Genomic DNA, 7,500 nt, shown 5'->3' on the forward strand with positions numbered 1-7,500 from the left:
AGTCTCAGGTCTTTTGCAGACTCCATCAGGTTTTCTTCCAGAATGGTCCTGTATTTGGCTCCATCCATCTTCCCATCAATTTTAACCATCTTCCCTGTCCCTGCTGAAGAAAAGCAGGCCCAAACCATGATGCTGCCACCACCATGTTTGACAGTGGGGATGGTGTGTTCAGGGTGATGAGCTGTGTTGCTTTTACGCCAAACATAATGTTTTGCATTGTTGCCAAAAAGTTCAATTTTGGTTTCATCTGACCAGAGCACCTTCTTCCACATGTTTGGTGTGTCTCCCAGGTGGCTTGTGGCAAACTTTAAACGACACTTTTTATGGATATCTTTAAGAAATGGCTTTCTTCTTGCCACGCTCCCATAAAGGCCAGATTTGTGCAATATACAACTGATTGTTGTCCTATGGACAGAGTCTCCCACCTCAGCTGTAGATCTCTGCAGTTCATCCAGAGTGATCATGGGAATCTTGGCTGCATCTCTGCAGTCTTCTCCTTGTATGAGCTGAAAGTTTAGAGGGACAGCCAGATCTTGGTAGATTTGCAGTGGTCTGATACTCCTTCCATTTCAATATTATCGCTTGCACAGTGCTCCTTGGGATGTTTCAAGCTTGGGAAATATTTTTGTATCCAAATCGGGCTTTAAACTTCTTCACAACAGTATCTCGGACCTGCCTGGTGTGTTCCTTGTTCTTCATGATGCTCTCTGCGCTTTTAACGGACCTCTGAGACTATCACAGTGCAGGTGCATTTATACGGAGACTTGATTACACACAGGTGGATTGTATTTGTTTTGCTGCACTGAAAGTAAAGGGGCTGAATAATTTTGCACGCCCAATTTTTCAGTTTTTGATTTGTTAAAAAAGTTTGAAATATCCAATAAATGTCGTTCCACTTCATGATTGTGTCCCACTTGTTGTTGATTCTTCACAAAAAAATACAGTTTTATATCTTTATGTTTGAAGCCTGAAATGTGGCAAAAGGCCGCAAAGTTCAAGGGGGCCGAATACTTTCGCAAGGCACTGTAAATATGTAAATATGTAAATATGTATGCACAGACACATCACCAGAGACCTCACTACTAGTCACTCTTCATGCGGTGTGCTCCAGCGTGGGTCCTGTTAACCCCGGTCTCACTGTGTGGGAGTTTAGACTGGTGTGAACACTGGAGCACTGACTCCTCCAGAACACAGCCTGGTGTGTGTTTGTGCGCGTTTGTGCACCGTGGGCATTATATATAAATGTGTGTGTGTGTGTGTGTGTGTGTGTGTGTGTGTGTGTGTGTGTGTGTGTGTGTGTGTGTGTGTGTGTGTGTGTGTTAATTCATAAAATGATAGAAAGTGGAGGGAATATCAGAGTATGTCAACGTTTGTGTATGTGTCAGGGAATGTATATGTGTGTGTGTTTGTGTGTGTGTGGCGGGGGGGGGGGTAGTGTGTGTATATGGGTGTGTGTGTGTGTGTGTGTGTGTGGCGGGGTGGGTTGTGTGTGTATGTGTGTGTGTGTGTGTGTGTGTGTGTGTGGCGGGGGGGTTGTGTGTGTAAATGTGTGTGTGTGTGGCGGGGGGGGGTGTTATGTGTGAGTGTGTGTGTGTGTGTGTGTCGGGGGGATTGTGTGCGTGGCGGGGGGAGTTGTGTGTGTATATGTGTGTGTGTGTGTGTGTGTGTGTGTGTGTGTGTGTGTGGCGGGGGGATTGTGTGTGTGTATGTGGCGGGGGGATTGTGTATATGTGTGTGTGTGTGCAAGTTCTCCCACTTAAAAAGATGAGAGAGGCCTGTAATTTTCATCATAAGTACACTTCAACTATAACAGACAAAATGAGAAAAATAATCCAGAAAATCACATTGTAGAATTTTTAATGAAGTTATTTGCAAATTATGGTGGAAAATAAGTATTTGGTCAATAACAAAAGTTTATCTGACTACTTTGTTATATACCCTTTGTTGGCAATGACAGAGGTCAAATGTTTTCTGTAAGTCTTCACAAGGTTTTCACACACTGTTGCTGGTATGTTGGCCCATTCCTCCATGCAGATCTCCTCTAGAGCAGTGATGTTTTGGGGCTGTTGCTGGGCAACACAGACTTTCAACTCCCTCCAAAGATTTTCTATGGGGTTGAGATCTGGCTAGGCACTCCAGGACCTTGAAATGCTTCTTACGAAGCCACTCCTTCGTTGCCCGTGCGGTGTGTTTGGGATCATTGTCATGCTGAAAGACCCAGCCACGTTTCATCTTCAATGCCCTTGCTGATGGAAGGAGGTTTTCACTCAAAATCTCACGATACATGGCCCCATTCATTCTTTCCTTTACACGGATCAGTCGTCCTGGTCCCTTTGCAGAAAAACAGCCCCAAAGCATGATGTTTCCACCCCCATGCTTCACAGTAGGTATGGTGTTCTTTGGATGCAACTCAGCATTCTTTGTCCTCCAAACACAACGAGTTGAGTTTTTACCAAACATTTCTATTTTGGTTTCATCTGACCACATGACATTCTCCCAATCTTCTTCTGGGTCATCCAAATGCTCTCTAGCAAACTTCAGACGGGCCTGGACATGTACTGGCTTAAGCAGGGGGACACGTCTGGCACTGCAGGATTTGAGTCCCTGGCGGCGTAGTGTGTTACTGATGGTAGGCTTTGTTACTTTGGTCCCAGCTCGCTGCAGGTCATTCACTAGGTCCCCCGTGTGGTTCTGGGATTTTTGCTCACCGTTCACTTGTGATCATTTTGACCCGACTTGGTGAGATCTTGCGTGGAGCCCCATATCGAGGGAGATTATCAGTGGTCTTATATGTCTTCCATTTCCTAATAATTGCTCCCACAGTTGATTTCTTCAAACCAAGCTGCATACCTATTGCAGATTCAGTCTTCCCAGCCTGGTGCAGGTCTACAATTTTGTTTCTGGTGTCCTTTGACAGCTCTTTGGTCTTGGCCATAGTGGAGTTTGGAGTGTGACTGTTTGAGGTTGTGGACAGGTGTCTTTTATACTGATAACAAGTTCAAACAGGTGCCATTAATACAGGTAACGAGTGGAGGACAGAGGAGCCTCTTAAAGAAGTAGTTACAGGTCTGTGAGAGCCAGAAATCTTGCTTGTTTGTAGGTGACCAAATACTTATTTTCCACCATAATTTGCAAATAAATTCATTAAAAATCTTACAATGTGATTTTCAGGAATTTTTTTTTCTCATTTTGTCTGTCATAGTTGAAGTGAGCCTATGATGAAAATTACAGGCCTCTCTCATCTTTTTAAGTGGGAGAACTTGCACAAGTCGTGGCTGACTAAATACTTTTTTGCCCCACTGTAGATGATCCACAAGGCCATTGCAGAGAGATAGATGATCCACAAGGCCATTGCAGAGAGATAGACATCCACAAGGCCATTGCAGAGAGATAGATGATCCACAAGGCCATTGCAGAGAGATAGATGATCCACAAGGCCATTGCAGAGAGATAGATGATCCACAAGGCCAACGCAGAGAGATAGATGATCCACAAGGCCATTGCAGAGAGATAGACAGTGATGACAGGCTCTCAGTGGTTGGTGTAAGTCATTACTGTTCCTGACTCCATTGTCTCTGTTAGAGATAAAAGGCTTCTGTGAATGTCATAAAAGGATAGAACTTTAGCATATTGTTAAGTGCACACACACACACACACACACACATGCACACACACACACACATGCACACACACACACACATGCACACACACACACACGAGGCACACACACACACACACACATGCACACACACACACACACACGCACACACATGCACACACACACACGAGGCACACACACACACACACACAAGGCGCACACACACACACACATGCACACACACACACGAGGCACACACACACACATGCACACACACACACACACACACTTGCACACACACACACGAGGCACACACATGCACACACTCACACACACATGAGGCACACACACATAGACTCACACACACACACACACACACACACACACAATCGTTCTAGTTTTATGTTTGTTCTCTCTGCCCCTGAGTGATGATGTCACGGGCTGGCTTGATCATATTTGTGTTAAATATGATTTATCGTCACGGTGATTGATTTGGGGTGTTATTGATGTCCTTCCAGGACTGCAAATCAGAACCATATGCCCTTGTCTGCCTTCCAACGTCCTCCTGATTCATCCATTACAAACCATTAAACCGTGCTCACAACAGTAGCATAGAGCTGCCTCATTAAACCGTGGCTGAGAGGGGGAGGACTACCACCAGACAGTGGGTGTTACACACACACACACAGAGAGAGAGAGGGAGAGAAAGAGAGAGAGAGAGAGAGAGAGAGAGAGAGAGAGAGAGAGGACAACTGAGTTATATATCTTCTTGGTATAAATCAATGTCATTTTCCCCCGCTGATCTGTCTTTCAGGACAAGTCATCAGCTAATAGGAAGTGACAGACCAGCAACCAAATACCAGCTTTCTTTGATCAGATCTGACACATTTATGCCACGAACACACAGACATACACTGAGTCAAACACTCTCTCTCTCTCTTTCTCTCTCTCTCTCTTTCTTTCTCTCTCTTTCTTTCTCTCTCTTTCTTTCTTTCTCTCTCCTCTCTCTCTCTCTCTCTCTCTCTCTCTCTCTCTCTCTCTCTCTCTCTCTCTCTCACTCAGACACACATTGATTGCACAAGCCAACATTCCTTACAAAAGATTGTTGCCTCATTGCTGGATGCCCTGGCAGTTTGCTGTGGTGTGGTGGTGCTGTAGTGTAGGATAGGATAGGAGAGGTGGTGCTGTAGTGTAGGATAGGAGAGGAGAGGAGGAGATAGGTAGAGGAGAGGAGGAGATAGGTAGAGGAGAGGAGGAGATAGGTAGAGGAGAGGAGGAGATAGAGGAGATAGGTGGAGGTGAAGAGGAGATAAGTGGAGGAGAGGAGGAGATAAGTAGAGGAGAGGAGGAGATAGGTGGAGGAGAGGAGGAGATAGGTAGAGGAGAGGAGGAGATAGGTGGAGGGGAGGAGGAGATAGGTGGAGGAGAGGAGGAGATAGGTGGAGGAGAGGAGGAGATAGGTGGAGGAGAGGAGGAGATAGGTGGAGGAGATAGGTAGAGGAGAGGAGGAGATAGGTGGAGGAGAGGAGGCGATAGGTGGAGGAGAGGAGGCGATAGGTGGAGGAGATAGGTAGAGGAGAGGAGGAGATAGGTGGAGGAGAGGAGGAGATAGGTGGAGGAGATAGGTAGAGGAGAGGAGGAGATAGGTGGAGGAGAGGAGGCGATAGGTGGAGGAGAGGAGGCGATAGGTGGAGGAGATAGGTAGAGGAGAGGAGGAGATAGGTAGAGGAGAGGAGGAGATAGGTAGAGGAGAGGAGGAGATAGGTGGAGGAGATAGGTAGAGGAGAGGAGGAGATAGGTGGAGGAGAGGAGGAGATAGGTGGAGGAGATAGGTAGAGGAGAGGAGGAGATAGGTGGAGGAGAGGAGGAGATAGGTGGAGGAGATAGGTAGAGGAGAGGAGGAGATAGGTGGAGGAGAGGAGGAGATAGGTGGAGGAGATAGGTAGAGGAGAGGAGGAGATAGGTGGAGGAGAGGAGGCGATAGGTGGAGGAGAGGAGGCGATAGGTGGAGGAGAGGAGGCGATAGGTGGAGGAGATAGGTAGAGGAGAGGAGGAGATAGGTAGAGGAGAGGAGGAGATAGGTGGAGGAGATAGGTAGAGGAGAGGAGGAGATAGGTGGAGGAGAGGAGGAGATAGGTAGAGGATATAGGTAGAGGAGAGGAGGAGATAGGTAGAGGAGATAGGTAGAGGAGAGGAGGAGATAGGTGGAGGAGAGGAGGAGATAGGTGGAGGAGATAGGTAGAGGAGAGGAGGAGATAGGTGGAGGAGAGGAGGAGATAGGTGGAGGAGATAGGTAGAGGAGAGGAGGAGATAGGTGGAGGAGATAGGTAGAGGAGAGGAGGAGATAGGTGGAGGAGAGGAGGCGATAGGTGGAGGAGAGGAGGCGATAGGTGGAGGAGATAGGTGGAGATAGGTTGGGGAGAGGAGGAGAGGAGGCGATAGGTGGAGAAGAGGAGATGGGTGGAGGAGATAGGTGGAGATAGGTGGAGGAGAGGAGGAGATAGGTGGAGGAGAGGAGGAGATGAGTGGAGAAGATAGGTACGGGAGAGGAGGAGATGGGTGGAGGAGAGGAGGAGATAGGTTGGGGAGAGGAGGCGATAGGTGGAGGAGAGGAAGAGATAGGTAGAGGAGAGGAGGAGATAGGTGGAGGAGAGGATGCGATAGGTGGAGATAGGTTGGGGAGAGGAGGAGAGGAGGCGATAGGTGGAGAAGAGGAGATAGGTGGAGGAGATAGGTGGAGGAGAGGAGGAGATAGGTGGAGATAGGTTGTGTAGAGGAGGCGATAGGTGGAGGAGATAGGTGGGGGAGAGGAGGAGATGAGTGGAGAAAATAGGTACGGGAGAGGAGGAGATGGGTGGAGGAGAGGAGGAGATAGGTGGAAGAGAGGAGGCGATGTGTGGAGGAGATATTCCCCCATCTCCCCCATCTGTCTCATCCACCTATCCCCTCCTCTCCCCACCTATCCCCTCCTCTCCCCACCTATCCCCTCCTCTCCATTTATCTCCTCCTCTCCCCAACTATCCCCTCCTCTCTCCACCTCTCCTCCACCTATCTCCTCCACCTATCTCCTCCTCTCCCCCACCTATCCCCTCCTCTCCCCACATATCCCCTCCTCTCCACTTATCTCCTCCTCTCCCCACCTATCTCCTCCTCTCCCCTCCTCTCCCCACCTATCCCCTCCTCTCCATTTATCTCCTCCTCTCCCCACCTATCCCCTCCTCTCTCCACCTCTCCTCCACCTATCTCCTCCACCTATCTCCTCCTCTCCCCCACCTATCCCCTCCTCTCCCCACCTATCCCCTCCTCTCCACTTATCTCCTCCTCTCCCCACCTATATCCTCCTCTCCCCACCTCTCCTCCACCTATCTCCTCCTCTCCTCCACCTATCTCATCCACCTATCTCCTCCTCTCCTCCACCTATCCCCTCCTCTCCCCACCTATCCCCTCCTCTCCACTTATCTCCTCCTCTCCCCACCTATCTCTTCCACCTATCTCTTCCACCTATCCCATCCTCTCCCCCACCTATCCCCTCCTCTCCTCCACCTATCTCCTCCTCTCCTCCTCATCACGTCCATCTATCTCCTCCTTTCCTCCACCTATCTCCTATGGCTTAGCACTGTCAAAATGTCTCCCTCGGTTTGTCAGATTGACAGGAGTGATGACCAATGGGCCGGGGTTAATGCCATCATAATCATCAAATGGGTTCAAGTATGGATAGAGTTTCTCAGTGAAGGTGCAGCCAGTGAAAGAGTAGATATGAGACTTGGCCTCCACATCATAAAAGGAGACCTGACCCTCCTCATAATCCACAAACACTCCCACCTTCTGAGGCTTGCTCTTCAGTGAGAGGGAGGTATGGGGGGATGTGCAAAAGCCTCGTGGTCCGTTTTTAAAAGACCACA

The 7,500-nt window shown here is 48.6% G+C and overlaps 2 pseudogenes across 1 annotated transcript in view; one reads left to right on the top strand and one right to left on the bottom strand.

Annotated features, from left to right (window-relative positions):
- The window catches only part of LOC110489564 (neuropilin and tolloid-like protein 1), a 200,766-nt pseudogene that overhangs the window by 141,346 nt on the left and 51,920 nt on the right, over positions 1-7,500 (top strand). The window lies entirely within an intron of this gene.
- LOC149977378 (E3 ubiquitin-protein ligase TRIM39-like) overlaps positions 7,202-7,500 on the bottom strand; it is a 1,963-nt pseudogene continuing 1,664 nt past the window's right edge.

Source organism: Oncorhynchus mykiss, chromosome 15, assembly GCF_057628025.1.
Source record: "Oncorhynchus mykiss isolate SJ-2025 chromosome 15, ASM5762802v1, whole genome shotgun sequence".
Classification (NCBI taxonomy): Eukaryota; Metazoa; Chordata; class Actinopteri; order Salmoniformes; family Salmonidae; genus Oncorhynchus; species Oncorhynchus mykiss.